Source organism: Anarrhichthys ocellatus, unplaced genomic scaffold, assembly GCF_004355925.1.
Source record: "Anarrhichthys ocellatus isolate YVR2014 unplaced genomic scaffold, GSC_Weel_1.0 scaffold8, whole genome shotgun sequence".
NCBI lineage: Eukaryota > Metazoa > Chordata > Actinopteri > Perciformes > Anarhichadidae > Anarrhichthys > Anarrhichthys ocellatus.
In genome coordinates, this window is record NW_022280038.1 from 8,680,010 (window position 1) to 8,699,158 (window position 19,149).

At 40.9% G+C, this 19,149-nt stretch overlaps 1 protein-coding gene across 1 annotated transcript in view; it reads left to right on the forward strand.

Annotated features, from left to right (window-relative positions):
- The first annotated feature begins 445 nt into the window (after positions 1-445).
- The window catches only part of lrrc4cb (leucine rich repeat containing 4C, genome duplicate b), a 38,471-nt gene continuing 19,767 nt past the window's right edge, over positions 446-19,149 (forward strand). The window contains exon 1 of the mRNA XM_031848378.1: positions 446-1,537. The gene's annotated coding sequence lies outside the window, so the exon portion shown is untranslated. The remainder of the gene's footprint in view (positions 1,538-19,149) is intronic.

Below are 19,149 nucleotides of genomic sequence, written 5' to 3' on the forward strand. Positions count from 1 at the left end.
AGCTGAAGATTACATGTTGGACACATGTTCTAGCTGCGCATTTAATGTGGAGGACTGATAGGACCTGTACATGTTGAATGTGTTGAATGGGAATGTATTTGTGACTGTGGAAACGGTGCGTTTTGGATGACTGGATAGAGACTAACGCCTGTAGGTGGCAACCATACCTCATCAACAATTGAATCGCCCGCTCGCGCGCACGCACACACACACAAACACAGTCGGAGAGACATCAGATCTAGGCTGTATGCGTTAATGCGATTGATCCCTGATAATTAACGACCGCTGGGTGATTTAAACGGGCAGATGGAGGCGCAGGCAAAGTGGTCAAAGTTAAAGTGGTCCCTGGGCAATACGGGAACGGGAACACGCTCACGCCTACACACACGCGCACCTACGCACTACATGCGCACACACACACATACACGTGACTCGAACACTCGCGCGCGCCAGATCTGTGCCTGGAGACCGTGATTTCAACGTGCTCGCTATTCAAGTCATGGACTGCAGCGAGCGGGGGAACCATTAGGAGCCGGTGGCAAAAAAAAAAAAAAACGCTTTATTTGCAACACACGGATGATGATGATGCTGCTGCTGCTGCTGCCACACCACCCGGATCGGACACATTCTCCCTGACAAGGGGAATTATTAGTAATAGCTGCGCTTATGTAATCGATACACCGGATTGCTTTGAAGGGGGGTACAAATAGCATCCCGTGGATCTTTCCCCATTCTACTTGATAGAAAAATACTGTATTCCGCGTGCGATTTTTTTGTAGAGCAGCCTATGGCAACCCATTTGTCCTGATGCGACGCGTGTGATGGTTGCAGTGGGACGGATATCCTTAATTCTACCCAATAGGCGTTCTCAGGGCTTTTTTTTGGTAGGACGCTTGCACCCCTTTTTGCGCTGACCTTAACAATGCTTTAAATGGGTAATTAATTGTCATGTCGGTCCTCTGATCTTGTTAATTTTTTTTGAGTGAATGATCCGCGTGAAAAAAATACAGCTTGACTCTCAAATCCAAAAGAATAAGTCCACTTTGGGGTTTTTTTTTTGCTCTATGTGGGATTTGATTTAGCGATCTTTCACAGAGGAAAACCACCGGTGGAAGTCAATTTTGGACTGTGACTGGTTCTGGGGGAAAGAAGGGCCTATACAGACTTGATCCCCCAATCAAAAAAACTCTGCAGGGTTTCCTCCTCCTCAGTCCAGAGGAATATCTTCAAGTCCAAAGGGGTTACTGCTGCTCCTCCGAGGGCTCTCATCGGCGCTCAGTGGACAACCGAGGGGGATGGTGGCCGCACCGCAGATCCGCACAACTCTTTCTGAATGTTTGGCATTTTTCGCAGGCGAGCATCTTGACTTGTGATCGAGAGAGACGCGGACTGCAGCAGCCCTCCAAAAAAAAAAAATCCCCTTTCACATGGAGATTTGTGCTTCGCTCGTGCTGCAATTCTTGAAAACGGGGACCGGGGCCCTGCTGGTTTTTCCTCCACTGCTCTCAGCCTCGATTTCATTCATTCGAAAAAATGCGTAAGTATTTTATTTTTTGTTGAATTCAGTCCAATTGAGGCTATTCAGCGTGCTGTGCTGTTGTGTGTCCCCGTGCAAACCGATTCATCGCCATTTAACCGGTGATTTCTGCGTGGCTGGCAGACTTCAACGGAAAGAAAGATACTTTTTTATTTTTTATCTTTTGATATGTTCTTTTCCCATCTCTATGGGTAGCTGTCGCATTCCTCTTTCGAGCGTGAGCGATTGTGTGTGTGTTTCAGAATGTGTGCTTGCGTGTGTGTGAGATATATATATAGATAAAGATTGATAGGGACTGAAAAGGGGTTGAGGAGGTGTGTGTGTGTGTGTGTGTGTGTGTGTGTGTAGGGGGGTTAGCTGGTGCAACAAATTGTGTGTTTGAGCGCTTGAGACTGGGTTTGTGGTAGCCCCTGTTGCCAGCAGGACATTACTGCTAGAAAAAGGCCTACGTCATATGGTAATTCAAATTCAGTTCAGGTATTCTCAGCATACACGTTTGCAGCAACAAGAGCGCGGGATTGGCCAGGTGGGCAGGCTGCCCCTCAGGAAAGGACGCTTTGAGTGGGGATGTGGTGAAGCAGAAAGGCTTCAGGTCAAGCTTTATTTTGCAGAATCTGCTCATGCACACACATTTCCCCTGTCTCTCTGTGGTTCTGCTTGTTGACCCAGTATGTCTGCAAAACCCCAGCCAAGCCACCCATGGGTGATATGAATGAGGTTGTCATTTCTCCCTACCACAGGTTAACAAGAAGTACAAGGTGCATTTAAAAAAGAGTTGTTGCTTTGGCAATACAGCCTCTTTTCTTTTCCCTTTTTTTTTTGTTGAAAATGTGAATAGGAGCTGTCCATCAGTGGGAGGTGCTGAAATGCCTCGATGCTGAAAATACTTGTGTGTTGGCTGAAATGGGCAGAGGGAGCCGCATTTGGAGCAGACATCACATCTGAAATTGCCATAGTGCTTCTGCAGGCAAAAGCACTGCACTTAAAAACCTGAACCCGCTCTTCCTCAAGTGTACGCTCTCATACGCACATCTGCCGATTTTACAACCTGCTTGTAAAATGAAGGACAAACTCAGGAGTGTTTAAGAATGTGGCTGTCAATTTAGGGTTGGTTACCACAATATTTGCCTGCCCATTTTAGTTCACCTATAGCCTTGATTGGAAGTTTGAGGATCAAGCGGTGAATTGAATCATCTTAAATACAGGAATATAGGGTTCTGTTAACAGGCGACAGATTGGTTCATTTACTCCTTCGAATCAGTGGGCTCTTTAAATGTGTGAGAACCCAGAGAAAATTATAATTTCAAGTTTGAAAATGCCAAGTTATTGGTTGTGTTTTCACTCATATGATATGCAAAAAAATTTCAGCAGCTTTACGGTTACATTTTAAATTGGCTTTACATTCAGTTTCAGGCCTGGATTATTTCAGTGCACCCTAATATGCTGGTAACTGCTAAAAATTAAGGCCAGCCAACAATAAGTGTCTCAATAGGGCATTGGGTCAACATGAGCCACCTGAGCTGCTACACTGAGCTTTTGAGACGTTCCCCGTGTGGATTTCAAAGGGGGTCAGAAACATTGTTTATACAATCAGTGCAATTTTCTGCCTGGTTGAGGATTACTGGTGACCATTACTGCCAGGGTGGCAAACATGATTTCCATGCTTACCGAATAACGCAGGGACCCGTCATAGCCTGTGGATCTGCTTTTGTCACCTTGTAATATTCCTCAGTCATCAGGTCAGAAACGGCGAAGCATAATAAATGTGTTCGCTCTGACAGCCGCTGCAGTTTTGGCATTTACCTGCCTGCTAAGGGAATGGATGTACACCATGCCCGGACCACTCACCAGAAAAGCTCTGACAGAAGCCTTCACTGTGGGAAATAAGCACTTGGGCAAATAGATTTCTTTTCATGCGTGACACACATGTAGTCAACCACTGGTTCAGAACAGGGTGACTCATCGAACCATCCTCCTCAGTAAAACACTGTTTGTTCTTGCACAAATTGCTGCGTAAAAGAGGTAATTTAGGTATAATAAGGGCTTTACGCGATGCAGTTCCACCATAATATTGCCCTCTAAATTTCTTGTGACAAGCTGCCTTCTTACACCTCGGACAGACATTTGTAGAGAGCTGATTCATGGTGCCTTCTTTTTCTTTTTTCTCCTCTTGCATCTAGAAATAATACACTAACATCATAGTTCTTAGGATTATATGCGCTCGTTCGTCTCGGGTTGTAATGTCGCTTCAACGCTTTTTCCTGCCATCATCAACTTAGCCGCATTTTCCAATTGTGAAACATCACAAAAAATGTACATCACAGAGGCTCCAGCAAAAATGTTCAACTTCAACAATCAGCCCTCTGTAAAAGTCAAAGATTTCTTCTATTGAGCCACAGCAAACAAAATAATGAGCAAAACGGGTCTGCCCAGGGTTTTGACACACAACAACAAGCATGGTGGGACGTTAATCACGGATTTATTTTAAGGACCAGTCAATGTTTCAGATGTCAGTCAAACTCGGATTTCCTAATTCATTTCCAAAACTCATGGCAATAGCAATTAGCAGATAAATGATTAATGGACATCAAAATAACACACAGGTCATTTATCAAGCAAAGTCCCAAATATTATGCTGGTTCCGACAGCTCAGATGTGAGATGAAAATATTGCCCTTTTGTGTAGCTTCTTCCTTTTATTTTGTCAATGACCTTCTGGCCAGCCTGAAACCCCTCTTCGTGTAACGATGATGTTTGTTACACTCATAGACTTTATATAAGAACTGGACGTAGTCACCGTGATGTCACTCATTGTTTTGTGGACTGCGGTTTTGAAACCTCTAGTTTGGCATTTTAGCTGTCGCCATCTTTGTATTTGACTGTCGCCATCTTGGCTTTTTGCAACCAAAAGTGCCACTAAAGGGGTGGAGCTAAGTGCAACCAAACAATGAATAAGACATTTTTAGGTGACCAAAATGTTACAATTAACTTTCATGAAGTGAAAACACACTGAGGTTAAAGTTTTAAGATGAAAACACAGACAACTCCCAGACCTTGACAATGCCATGGTAGCTCCCTGTCAATCACAAGGTAGCCCCGCCCCAAAGCATAGCTTTATGGTCTCTTTCACTCTAAATGGACCATAATGTACAATGAACATCATGCTGTATTGAAGAAGACTTGAAACTAGAGATTGAGACCATAAACTCATGTGTACAATGTCTACTGAGGTAATAAAGCACAAGAGAATTAGGGTCATTTTCTCATAGACTTCGATACAATTAAACTTATTTTTGCAACCAGAGGAGTCGCCCCCTGACGGCCATTAGAAAGAATGCAAGGTTAAGACACTTCAACATTGGCTTCACTTTTCAGACCCAGAGGTTGCCACCTGGTTTGTGCATGTGAGCGTGCCCCACTAGGATTCAATCTGTCAACAGCCAAAATGCCAATACATTTTCAAATTACTATCTTCGGCCTTGCACTTGTACTTTTAGGGATTGATAGGGTAGTCAGTGTTTTTGAGGGATATGCTTTACTATATGGGGGCACTGTTTTGTTGTTTCATCAATTTATATTGGCGTCTTGGCCTTCTGCATACTGATATGAGAATTGGCATTTGGAGTGGCGATAAATTATGGCCGAGATTCTGTCTGGTTGTCCCGGTCCCTCCAGCCCTGTGCTTTTTATCTTAACTAATACAGCAGGATTGTGTGCATTTCTGTATATGTACATTATGTCTCGGTGTGACATAAATAAGCGAGTGGGATGCAGCTTGAGATAAGGCTGAGTTCCAGTCGGCTCCATTTTGATAGATAGCACTCTGTAGCTTTTCAGTGGTACCTCCAAAAACATGTGTTTGTGTCGAGTCAAGAGACAGGCCGATCTGAGCGAGTTGAACTGCTCGGGTTTGAGAGAGTCCAACGCATGCCAGGCTAGAGAGACTTAGTATTCACTGTAGCAGCTTAAGTTATGCCTTTGTGCACCAGAAAGGGGGATTATTCAGCGCATCCTGCTCTGTGTCATTCACGAGTCTGCATTTCTAAATAAACAAATATTAATGTGGAGATTTGAGAACAGGCTGTATCTGCTTGTGTGTGCCTGCCGACCTACGGCAGTTCATTACCGCTGAGTGCGCCTTATGTGCAGTGACAGTGTTGATGCCTGCAATACAAAAATGTAACTTATGGCACAAATGTCATTATGACACATTCACTGTTTTGACTGTAGCCGTTGGTGCCTTATTTCACCATCTGTGTTGTGTACTACGTGTCTGTTGTGGCCTACAGCAGCAACCAGCCATCAACTCCAGTGAGAGCCTCTGATGGAAAGAGTATGCTCAGGCTACGGCTACCACGTTTCTGCCTCTTCAGCAACCAGCCACTTTCTGCAAATGCCATAATGCCCGTTATAGATTCCTCTACAGATTTACCAACAGCCTACACGTATACATAGAGTTTAGCGATAATGCTCAGCAGTCAGCATTATTTGCTGTGATTATAGGTATGGTGATGCTGTGATGTGAGGCACAGCTGAGTGCCGCCCACTGCTCTGAAGAATGCATAATCACAGTAAACAATGTACTAAAGCCAATTATGGCTTTTATACAACTGTTTCACTGCCTTTATTTTGTACCATTTCAAAAGTTTTCAACAGAGTGTAGTAACAACAAGACATATCACAACGGTTGATACAGAAAGCTGTGCATCATGGGAATTATTCCTGGGAATGTGTTTGACTGTGTTTTTACAGCTGGTTTAATTTTGGATCCGATCCCAAGCTGATAAAACACTCTTGATTAGTCAAGTTCAAAGTCAAACCAATCCCTCATTGAATCTGTTATGTCCTCTCTATTTTATTAGCAAGAACAGTGAAAACATTTAGCAAAGTTAATCATCTCCCACGAAGTATGGTATTGATTTGCGGGTCAAAAGACGTCTAGATATCGAGGTTAAATGTGAGCTAAATTTACCATCTTCATATAGCTATTGATTTTTGAAGCAATTTTCCTTCCCGATACCGATGCCACTATAGCACTGTGTACGTCTTTTGACCTGCAAAACACCAAATCAACACTTATTAGGATATAATCTACATGGAAAACATGGGTGTTGATTGTTGTAATGGTAGTCTTTTGATTTTTGTTCAATATATGCTTAAGGCTTTATATTAAAACATTCTGTTAATAAAACCTGCTGACTATTAAACCTGTAAAATGGTTTAAACACGATTCTGATTTCAAAATGAGATTCAATACTGGATTCAGAAAAATGCTTTTGAATCCCAATTTGAGGAATGTACAATGAACTAAGTAGGACGCTACGAATTGCATGGCATGCAATGGTCACAACAAATGTTAATTAGGATGAAATGTATATTTATTGTTCTCCTATGGCAAGTCACTAAGACAAACAAGAAACTGAAATCGTCAACCTATGTTTTGAATATCACACACTCTCCCAGTGTAGGCTTAAAAGGTGGCTCTTGTTCCTTCATGGAGGACCACAGCTGGGATTCACAGATGTTCCAATGAATTATAAAAAAATAAAAAAGTCAAAAACAAAATGTCCAGAGAAACCTCAAAACACGTACAGCATAATCTGTCTCTCCTCTGTCCATCTGTATAGTCAGTATGTTCCTGTCAATTCTTTGCCAAATTATGAAGCTATTGAGGGTTTGGAACATACTGATGATATGGATGGACAGTGAAAAGAAGAATATTATGCTGCAGGGGGGGACTCTTTGATACGTTGTCGTAACCGTCAACTTGGCCAGCTTTTGGGATCCATGTTGGAACTGCCACAAATCATTCTTTGCAAAGTAGCAAGCTAAAAACATAAAAAAGCTATGAATTGAGTGTTTGGTCTTAATATATATATAAAAAAATTTTTTTTTATGTGTACTGTTACCATTGCGACTGTTGCCGGCTACCTTCTGTATTAACTAAACCGACTTACGGCAAGTCAAAGAATCATTGAGGTGAAGTTTTGGAGTAAAAACTAAAACAAGTCGTTACTGTTACGAAGCATAGAGAGCCAGAGTAAATGAGTAAAATGTAACAATTGATGCCTCATCCATACATTAAAGCATGATTAGTAAGCTAGCTAGCTGGCTAACTAGCCAACAGCCGGCTAGTTAGGTAGATTGCTAATTCTGTTATGTGTAGTGCTATTAAAGAAAATGAGACGAGCAGCGGGCTACTAGGTCTTACAGTCCATCCGCCTTACTCCCTGCCGCTCCGAAAGAGGAGAAGCTACCTGGCTAACTAGACAGCCTTCCGTTTGCAGAGCTACGTCTGCTCTCTTCTCCGCAAGTTGCGAGAGAACAATTTGCGGCCCCACCAACACGTGTTAACTTGACAACATAACTACTAACAACAAACACCATTTTCTTTTGAAATGATCATCTAAAACAGCTCAATGTCCGTTCTACTCCTATTCTATTTCCATGGTGGAAATGCTACACTTGGCGCGGCGCACTGCTCAAAATGTCTCTAAAGGCAGCTTAATGCTAAAGACAGCATGCAAACATGCGCACAATGACAATGCACATGCTGATGTGTTCAAAATCTTAGTTTAGCCTGTTAGCATGCTAACATTTGCCAATTGAACTTTTTGTGGTTTGACTCATAGTGCCCATTAGAGACCCACAGAGGGCAGAGGAAATAATTAAATCTTTACACTGCAAAGAGCACAGGAAGATTACACTGTATGTGCAACACGATGAATCCTTATTGTAAGTCTGCACAGCTCCTGCTTATCTTGCTATATAACACAACTACACAGCAGAGTCCAACCCACACCAAAGAGAGCCATATGAGTGTTCTGCCATTTGATGCATCAAGTTCAAACCTAGTGTAGGTGAAAGCAAGCCCTTGGAAGGGCTTTGCCACAAAGCCCGGGCAAATCTCATTGTCTCAGCTTATCAGCCACAAATTTACTCCGCCTTACTGAGATATTCCCTTAGAGAATTAGGGATAGCAGCTGAAGTGATGACGGTCATGATGATTCTCTATCTCTCTCATGTTCAATGCCCTCCCTTCTCTTTCTGTCTCCCTCTCTCTAACTTTACCCTATTTATCTAATTCCCCACATATGTACATTTTTATCTCCTGCCAGTTCATTTAGCTGAGATGTAATTGATGAGAATATCTTGACATTAGGACTTTCATGTTGCAACTCACGAGGAACAGAAAGTGATTCATGATGCATTGAAGGAAATTACCAAATCAGTGTAAGAATGAAATGAATATCTCGTTCATTAATGCTTTGGCAAACAGCTTAGATTCCAGTTGCTGGAATACATTAGATTGGCTTAATTGGCAAAGATGAAACCCCAGTAACTGGCGCCAAGTCAAACACTACTAAACCGAGAAGGGAATCTTGTAAGTCTGACAAGAATGCCTCTTTAGTGTGTGGCTGAAAGTCGCCTCTGCTACATTTTCCCCCTTTAATGATGTCTCTCTTTAACCACAGTGTTTTCTGGGCTTGAACAAGGCTGTTCGAACATCTCGTTCCCTTGTTGCCATGTACGAATACATAATTGGTGAACCTCATTCTTTGCCACAAGGGCATTTTGTCCTTCAAATTCAAAGGGAAAAAAGAGTAAAGCTCCTACAATGCTGTTCTTTGTGTCTTGCATTCTCAATAATTACACAAGGTCCCTTTCATTTGTTGTGACATACATTAAGCCTTGAATAAGTATCCAACGCAGCTAGAGTACTTCAATGACAGTTGCACTATAGTTTGATCCTTTACTTGTTTTCTGCATCTTGTGACTGTTTTACATTCACTAAAGACACATTTGTCTCATTGAGTCGCCGATACCATGTTTTATTCATCACAGCTACCGAACCTTTAAAACAATGTCTGGATCCGCAGATCTGCAGGATGAGAATCCTAGAAGACCTAAAGGCTCAATTTAGTTATTTTATATATTTTCCATTAAAACTTCTTTAAAACAAACACTTCATAGGCTTTAAACATGGTATAAATTAGACAATAAGTTATAAATAGTAGCAGGTTATTCAGACTAAGTATTGTTTCTGGAAACACACATTGCCATTGTTTTTTTTCTATTGCCATTTTTCAATGCTTCAAAAACTACAAAGAAAATTCTATGTTTGTTTAACTGGGTGGCGGCAGAAATCTCAGACACAGACGTCGAAAAACCTAAACACATCTAAAAACATGTGTATGGCTCAGCAACGTGATGCTTTATGTGAGTTGGGTGCTTAATCAATCAAGATTAATCCTTTATGTCATTTTTAGGTCAAAAACTAGTACCTGCTTATCAAATGTGTTTATATCATTGTAAATATGAATATATGTTTAAGACGACACCTTTTTCCACTATTATCTGCAATTAAACAGAACAATTAATTAAGGGGACACACTACAGGTGAATAGGATAAAAATGTTGTAACTCCATTCAACATATCCAGTTAATGACTTACTTTAAGACAATTATACATTTTTGTATTACATATTTTCTAAAATATTATGTTTAAATATGCAAATGAAGGTACACAAAATGTGTGCACATTTGCATAAATTAGCACACAAACCCTTCTGTGAAAATCTTCAGAATATAGGCTGGAATAAATCTGCAACAGTTGGTGTATGTAAGAGCTACTGAAGCGGAGATTTCTGGCTCAGAGTCTTAGTCAGAGCCTGTTTTGTAAAATTACAATATTTTGAGGACACTACAGGTAGTATGGGTAAAAACTTCAACTAATAGTTATCCCCATGAAAGTTCCCCTCTTGGTTACTTACATTAAAAGTTACTTTTTTTATTACAGTTTTTCTGAAATGGTATTTAAATATGCAAATGAGGCATTATCTAATGCTAACTTTCTGTGAACGAAGGCAAATTCTACAGACACAAATAGACAATGTGCAGTAGAATAAACCCCTAAAGTAGTATTTTAGATAGGGTTTTTTCCACTAATCTCAAAGAGGGCGTGGTGTGGAAGCAGAATAGCCCAAATTCTCAAAATTGACTAGTTCATGGAAAAACAATGTTTTCGCCTGTAGTGTTTCACCTTAATTAATGAAGAGGGAAATCAGCAGATTAATCAATAATGAAAATATTCATTAGTCACAGCCCTAATTATTTGTTACACCTGAAGCTCAGTAAGTGTTTCCTTGTAATGTCTTTTGTGAATACACAGCTGAAGCTATATTTTGCAAGCTTGTCTAAATAGCACCTGCTGTCTGGACTTTAATTAACCATGCGGGGAATACGGACACCAGCTGAGGGGGAGTCCTGAGTCTTTAGCTCATTCACACCTTTGGTAATGAAAATGACTAACAATAAGGGCCATTTAATAATATTAGAGAATGTAGCACTGCTTGACTAACTTACCTACTATGTGTGGTGCAGGGTTTTTTAATTAGCAAGACCTGTCATCTGATTAGATAAGGATGCATCAATGTCCTGGATACATAAATACACATTGTGTGTGTGTCCAGTCAGACAAAGTACTCAGAATACAACCTTGGTTTTCGGTGAAAACTTTGTATTTCTTAGCCTAAATGTCAACTTTTCAGGCACTGAAAAGAAATGAGCTTTGTCTTTAGCAGCCATGTATAGTGGGTTTGGCAGTGTTACTCCCAACCCACATTGTAGTTGTTTTGTGCATTTGAAAATTAACAGAACTAAGAGTCCACAGCCATGCTAGCAGCTCTGTGAGGCTGTAAAGCACAGTGGTGCTTTGTAATAAATGCTAAAGTCAGCATTCAAATCCACATGTTGATGTTTAGCAGGCACAATGCTTACTAGGCTAAACATTTAAATTTAGTGTGTTAACACAGTGACATTTTCTTATCAGCACCAAACATAAAGTACAGCTCAGGCTTTTGAGATTTACAGGTATTTGGTCACAAACTACAGTATTGGAGGAATTACATTTTCTTCCCCCTGATCAGAACAGTAGTGCTAGCATTTCAGGGTAATTCATCCAATAGTTGTCAAGACATTTCAATCAAAACCACAAAAGTCAAAAGACAGATGGTCACCCATGCCACTAGCATGACTAAATGTTGTATACCTCCCCTCAACTTTTTGTGGTTTGACTCATAGTGCTAATACCAGACCCACAGAGGGCACATTTATACCCTGCAGAGCAGCTTATATGTGGGACACGATGAATATATATTGTATGCCACCCACTAACAAGTATGCACAGCCTCTGCTTATGCTGCTACACAACTACAAAGCACAGTCCAACCTACACCAAAGAGAGCCATATGAGTATTCTGCCATTTGATAGTCAAGGTCATACCTAGTGTAGAAGAAAGCAAGGCATTGGAAGGGCTTTGCCTCAAACTTTTCAGGCGCTGAAAAGAGCTTAATTTTCTAGTTTGACAGCCTTGTATTGTTATGTTGATATAATAGGCTTGGAAAATACTTCTGAAAGGGAAAGAGTTTATACAAACCTAAAGAGGAGCATGCACCTTCTGAAATGAAGTAAAAATCAGCAACATTTAAGTAGCGTGCATGTTTTCACAATGCATTCTCAATAGATCATATCGCAACAAGGATTACATATTTCTCATTTTTATTTTTGTTTTATTTGTAGATGAACTCTCATTAAGTCTAATTTGATAAAGCCCACAGTGATGTCTTTAAATTGCGTTTCTTCTCCAACTAAGTTTACTCATATGAGACAAAGAAAACTCTGTGATTCTGTGATTAGTTCTCATTTAAGTTCCTGTCAATTGAGTAATTGTTTCAGCTGTAATCAAAAGACTCATTCAACAATCGGCCAAAAGAACACCGACAGCTATTTTGTAACTATCATGTTTTTTTTTAGCAAAAAAGCTAAACATTCTCTGATTTGAACTTGTTAAATATCAGCTATTTTATGATAATCATAGGAATGTAAATTGAATCTTTGGGTCACAATTTTCAGATATTCTTTTTCAACAAAATCATTGACTTATTAGAAAAACGGTTCAACAGAAAAGTAAAGCCGCCCTGAAAAATAGTGTCGTGGGATTGAAAATATGACTTGAGCCAAACAAGCATCCATATCTCTATTCACAGTCGTGTTTTCTCATTCTTGGGTAGTGATGACATGTAGACTCTGTATCATGAGTCATTTAATATAGCGTAGAGCAGCTAGGCTAAGGGGCATATGGCCATGTTGGAGCAGAGCCATGTGGCTTGAAGCGGGGTAAACGGATGGGCAGAGATTGTTGGTGCATTAGCAGTTCGGCTCCGCATCATGTTTCACTGTTGTTTCTACAGAGAGCACACTGTTTATCCAACAGCAGTGAATAAAACATTACAATTGTCTTCTTTCTTTTTTTTGCTGCATGTTATAAGAAGTTGGTTTTCTAGGGAATTAGGGCTGTCACACTGTAAATACCGTTTGTCTGTGCATAAAGATGAGAGAGAGCAAAAAAGAGAGACAGAAGGAGAGGGAGAACGTCTGTGATCCACTAAAATATCCTTGGCGACGAAAGCCGGTGTATTCACACATTGTTCACGGACAGTTTGTACCAACACTAACATTCTGCTAAGGCTATGATCGGCTGTGATCGGCTGTGATCGGCTAAATGCACCAGAGGAAATGCTGCTGCAGAGCTACAGAGCTGACGATGGCCTGTGTGCGTCGACTGTTGATTATGGGGAGAGCCTCTGGTTCTATCTATTTCATATTCATGAGCCAAATGGTTCATGTTGTGTTATTCATGAACAAATTAGACGTTCAAAACACCAGCGTAAGCAAGGCCGTATGCAGAACATATAGAGACCATCCTAAGGAGCTGTTGAAATGAACTGCTGATGCTTAATCTATCTCCATAGAAATAGATCGGGAGTAAAAAAGTCATTGAACAGTTGCCACGGTCATTTGACAAGTACAAAAATTGCAGATTGTTGTTACGGTGATAAGATAACACATGATAGTGGGGCCATAAATGGTTGGCGTAGCTCTCCAGGAAGAGAGCAGACACAGCTCTCGGATGGCTGGCTAATTAGCTTGTTAGGTAGCTTCCCCAGAGCAGTGGGGAGTGAGGCGGAGCGACCATTAGAGCCAGAGCTGCTGCTTTTTCAGCTCATTTTCTCTAACCAGTGTAGCATTAAAGCATGGCGGAATTAGCAAGCTAGCTAACTAGCCAGCTGCCTTTTAGTAAGCTAGCTAGCTTGTTGATTCCACTATGCTTTAATGCTACACCGGTTACAGAAAAGAAGCTCGTTTTAGTCGTCACTGCAAAACCTCAAGTTAGCTTACTACAGTGACCACAATGCAACAGCCGCTCTTGACCATCATGCTATGTTTATTTGAATTGGAATGTCAGTTCTATTTATTTATTTAGTTTGAATTAATTAATTAATTTACCAGGGACAGTGCACATTAGTCAACATTTCAGTTTTCACCTCAATGTAAATGTTAGCTAGAGAGCTAATTTTCATCTGTAGTCGCTGGGCAAAGCTCCTATTCTATTTCTATGTAGCCTGTATACCACCTTTTTTTTGGTACACAATCCTTGGCTGCTGTCCTTACAGCAGTTTCCACCATCTACAAGCAGTAGTGAAGCGAAGACAGTCTTTTTTTAATATATTTATATCCTGTTTACTGTATGAGGTTGAGAGCTGACCGCCTTGTAAGAGAACCGGCTTTGTTCTGCCTCTCTGATCAGCTGGCTTGCCAGCAGTCGGGACGGAGCAACAGAAGTGTGTCCAATCAAGCTGAGCCCTGTTTTCAAAAGGCCCTGGGGTCCTCGGGCAGAGGCCGCGTTTATGACCCGAAATCGAGGAGACGAGCCTGGCCCTCTTCCAAGCCCTCGAGCTTGTGTATTCTGTTTGAGCATATCCAGAGGAAAAGGGCAGCGCTGCAAGGAGGCCCCATGAGACACCTGTACATGTGTAACTGACTGTGTGTGTGTGTGTGTGTGTGTGTGTGTGTGTGTGTGTGTGAGAGTGAGAGTGCGCAAGTGCGTAAACAGTGTTTAGGATGGACGAAATAAATCTTGCTAACCTTCAAACCTGCTATGATTGGGGTTTTTTTGTGTGTGTGTGTGTGTGTGTGTGTGTGTGTGTGTGAGTGACACAGCAATAACAATGGAATCATTAGATGCACAGTGTAAATAGCATCACAGCTGAAGAAATATTCAGGTCAGTGAAAAAAAAAAAAAAAAATGACGACAACAGCATATCGTCACTGTCAGCCATAACAAATAGAGTCTGCTCAGTTTTGCTAGAAATTACCTTGGACAAAGTCGATTTGAAAAGCACTTCATTTACATTATCCAAATGAGAAAGGACAGTATTGTTTGTGATTACAATGCAGTTGGTCAATTACTGTAATGGTGTGGATTTATAGCACATTAGGTGATCAGAGTGTTTTACACCGCAGTGGGCCTCGTCTCCTGGGTTGATCCCCAAACTGAAGGTCACAATCGCAATTCAATGACTTCGTGGGCCTGTAATCTATTTCAACAGACCATTTGTCTAAAATTGACTGCGAATTAGATTGATTGGTTGTGGTTACTGACGAAAATATGAAATACCTGGTGAGTATCATAGCTCAATATTTGGTAATGGCCCGTAGAAATGATGCTGTGAAGGTGCTCAACATGATTTTATACCTCGAGTACAAATTGTACTTCAGAAATGCTTCTGCCTCACATAATTACACATATATCCTTTCAATCCTTCAAGACTCTCATCTCCAAACACGCACAACAGGAAGTAATTGCACCGTTACAACAGGAATGTTAGCTGGATGGAGACTTTGAGTCAGCCACCTCAACGGTTGTTTTCGTGTTGTTTTCCTGTAATGGTTTGTTTTCCTCAGAGTGGATCCATGCCAGCATGGCCCACAATTTTGCCTTGCTCCTGGTGATCAATAGGCATTAACTTGAGACAAGTGCTTTGTCAAGTAGGTTGTTCAGCGGATGATTGGCAGCTCTCTGCTTTACTCAGACATGAACATGAAACCTTCCCTCACCTGAATGAGCCAACGCTCTTCTCAACCTGAATGAATGATGAATTCCACTCACTGGGCTCTCATTGCTTCGTGCTTATGATTTTCAAATAAAAAAAAAAAAACATATTGCAGCTGTTCTGGAGCTTGGAAATTATCCATCAAAATCTGTTTCTGGATCAGTCTGAGGTGGGAAAAAGGCTCCACTGGCACCTATAATAACGCGTTAACTTGCCCAGCCCTATATATATACATATATATATATATATATATATATACTGTATATATATATATATACACACGTTTTTATAGGTGTCGCAGTTTCCAACCCTCTTTGCAAAACCATCAAATCTCAAACCAATATGCACCTGATTTGACATGTCAAGTAGGGATGTTAATGAACCAACAATAAGAATTTTGAACTGTTTTTTTGTTTTTGTTAAAAGCTGAGCAAAATTTAGAGGCGCAGCTTGTCACTTAGAGAACATCTGGCCCACCTTAAGTCTGAGCCGGAGTGTGGCTAGCTTCGGGGCTAACACCCTTAACTCTAATCAGCAGGTAGTATTTATGTATTTTTAAGTATTGTATCGTATTGTGTTGTATTGTGCTCTACAGTGTTTGCTGTCGCATTGTACTGATAATATTTGACTTGTAATATCCTGCCCAGGCACTACAGATGAAAATGAGCTCTCCAGCTAACTTTGGCACATTTACATTGAGGTGCAAACTGAAATGTTGATTAATGTGCACTGTCCCTGGTAAATAAGTGAATTAAATAGATAAATGAATCAATATTAAGCACAATTTGAGACTTGACGCACTCTCTTTCTCTCTCTCTTGACCGGACACTCACTAACGTTACGCCGGGCTTACATTACACTGGTGCAAACCCTGACAGAGTATGCCAGGCAGACACAGAGCTGACAACCTCACAGCTAAACCAATTGATGCAGTGGAGACCTGCTGGGAAACTGGCTGCATGCATCCATGACAATGCATGCTACATTGTGGCTGCTATCTCTCCTGGACAGGTGAACTGGGGACACGGCTGCCTGTTTTGCACATAGCAGGTTATCGTGGTAACTGGGTGGCTTTTTAGGCACTACAACCACAGCGCCCCTGCATGCAAGGGCGCTAATTTTGCCGGTTATTGATTGGTTAACGAGGGTAAGGAAAAAAAAAAAATCTAAATTAGCATCCCTAATGTCAAGTTACACAGATGTATTGATAGAGACATGTAACTTGCCTTTGCTTGCATAATGAAGCAATGTAAAGCATTTAGCATGTCAAATGTATTAAATTATGAAGCAGTTGCATACTCATGTGCAGCTCTCTGTAGAGTAACACTGTCTGAATGAGGAGGTATGATACGATGAATAGGAATTTGCACAACAAAGACCTGATCCATCAGTGACTGGGGAGGCAGAGGATGAGGCAGTGGACTTCGAGATGTGCAACAGGAAGGATAATTTAATTATTGAAAATCTTGCAGGCTCCATCCTTTACTTTCCCCTATGGTGTTCAAGGTTAATTACCATAAGTTCAGGCCAATCCACCGCCAAGGCACGAGCGCGGGGGACCGGAGGAAAGGCGCCACACCGAAATTCAATTTTATTAAGATGATTGTGCATTCAAGCAATATTTTCCAGCACGCATCAATTCTTCAGTGGAGACTACCGTCGGGCAGCTTCAAAGAGTTGCCCCAATTTTTCTACATAACTTACTAATTGTCCCCTCCTCTCACTGATATCACAGAAATAAATAAAAAATACAACAATGCAGGACATTTACTTGAGGACCAAGCGCGTGTAAAAGGTAATATGACATGTCTCCTGAACCGTAGCCTAAACTGAGGCTCTTGTCTGTGAGATTAACTGAGGTGTTTGGCTTTTGCAAAGGCGCTGCAGAGAGACGCGGGCCATTCCAGACAGCAGCATGTTAGCGTGTCTCAGCCGTTTAGAGGATTGCTTGTGTAATGCCATCTGTATTCAGGGGATGAACACCCACTTTTACACCAGGGCAGAGAGAGAGGAGCAACAGTGACTTCAGCCAACATCTGTCACTTTCCCTCTATCTTCCATTCACTCATCCGCCAGTCGCTTTCATCCACTTAAAATGGTGACACAAGACCGGATATGTTAATTGAAGAAACAATCTACTCTGAATAAAAATGAATGTGGAGGATAGCGTTTGTAAATGTGTAACATAAACTGCTACAAAACAGAATGGGGACTGGCTTCTGAGTTATTAATGAATAATTTGTTCTTCCTCATTTTTGGAGTGAAGAAATCCAGTTTACAAAATGTATTGTAAATAATGTAGCAATGAAGGTCTATTCATGACATCTAAAAGCCTTTACACATTGGGGGCCTTTAGCTTATATTCACAGTTTTTGTCAAATATTACTCTGCAGAAAACCTTAATTTTTCAGAATGAGGTTTTATGAGCTTTCGCACCTTGAATAAAGCCAGTAGCTTAGGCTATACAACAATTTAGCCCAGACAGACTGCCAGACGCTGCTCTGGGTCAATAGGATCTCGGTCCACTGAAGGAGTCTATTCAAAACATTTTATTGAAAAAGTGCTGCAAATGTCGCAAATTTGCTGCCTGTACGAATAGTTTTGACGCAAAATAATTGCGGGCGAGTATTTCGCATTTTTGTGTTGTTTATTTGTCACGTCCCTGGTGGAACTCTTTATCCGGAGGTTCTAGTAGAAGCTGCAAACTAGAGTTGAAATGATTAGTGAATCGACAGAACAATTATTGGCAACTGTTTTGCTAAAAGAAACGATCTAAAAAAACTAAAGAAAAATGCACTTCCTTGTTCCAACTACTCAAATGTGAGGATTTTGTTGCTTTATTTGTCTTTTGATCCTGAACTGAACATCTTTAAGTTTCGGAGAGTTGGGATGGGCATTTTTCTAAATACAAAAACTGGCAGATTCACTGATAATGGAAAAAATAGTTAGCTGTAGACCTCATGCAGAACATTTTGTATTGAGTTATGAATTCTTGCTTTTGTGGCTGAAAACATATTCGTGTGCCTTAAAATGCAGAACCACCAATGGCTACTCGATGCTCGCTTTAAAAATAGACAGGCTGCACATGACTTCATTTAATTCTATTAATTTGTTGATGTTAATATCATACATTACATAAAAAGAAAATTAAAATGGTTCAAATTAGTAAGAATCCAAGTACAAAACGAGGACTCAAGAAAATGTATTTCAGCAATTTCCATTAATCAGTTCATTGGCGGATCCAGGAAACTAAGCTCCATATAGTCGGCTACACAAACTTTTTTTTTGTATTAACTACTTTGAAGGTCCAAAAGCATCATATGCATTTTTTTCTTTGCAAAAGTATTGAAACAAGATCCACATGCAGAGCAACAGAAATCCAATTAACAGCGATGAGTGTTTATTGACAACTCATCGGAAAATGCTGTATCATGGGACTAAAGGGCTCTAATCACTAGATCGGTAACAGGCTCGCCAACAGACCCTCCTGTTTGGTTTTGTCTTGACCTTCTCTGATGACAACGCCATCAGATACAAGACGAAGAAGCTCAGTTTGAAACAGGCTGCCATCGGCCGACTGTTTCAGTCGGCATTATCCAATCTACTTTGCAAGGTCACAGTCGCTGCATCCTGTGTTTAGCGCCGCCCAAGACAACT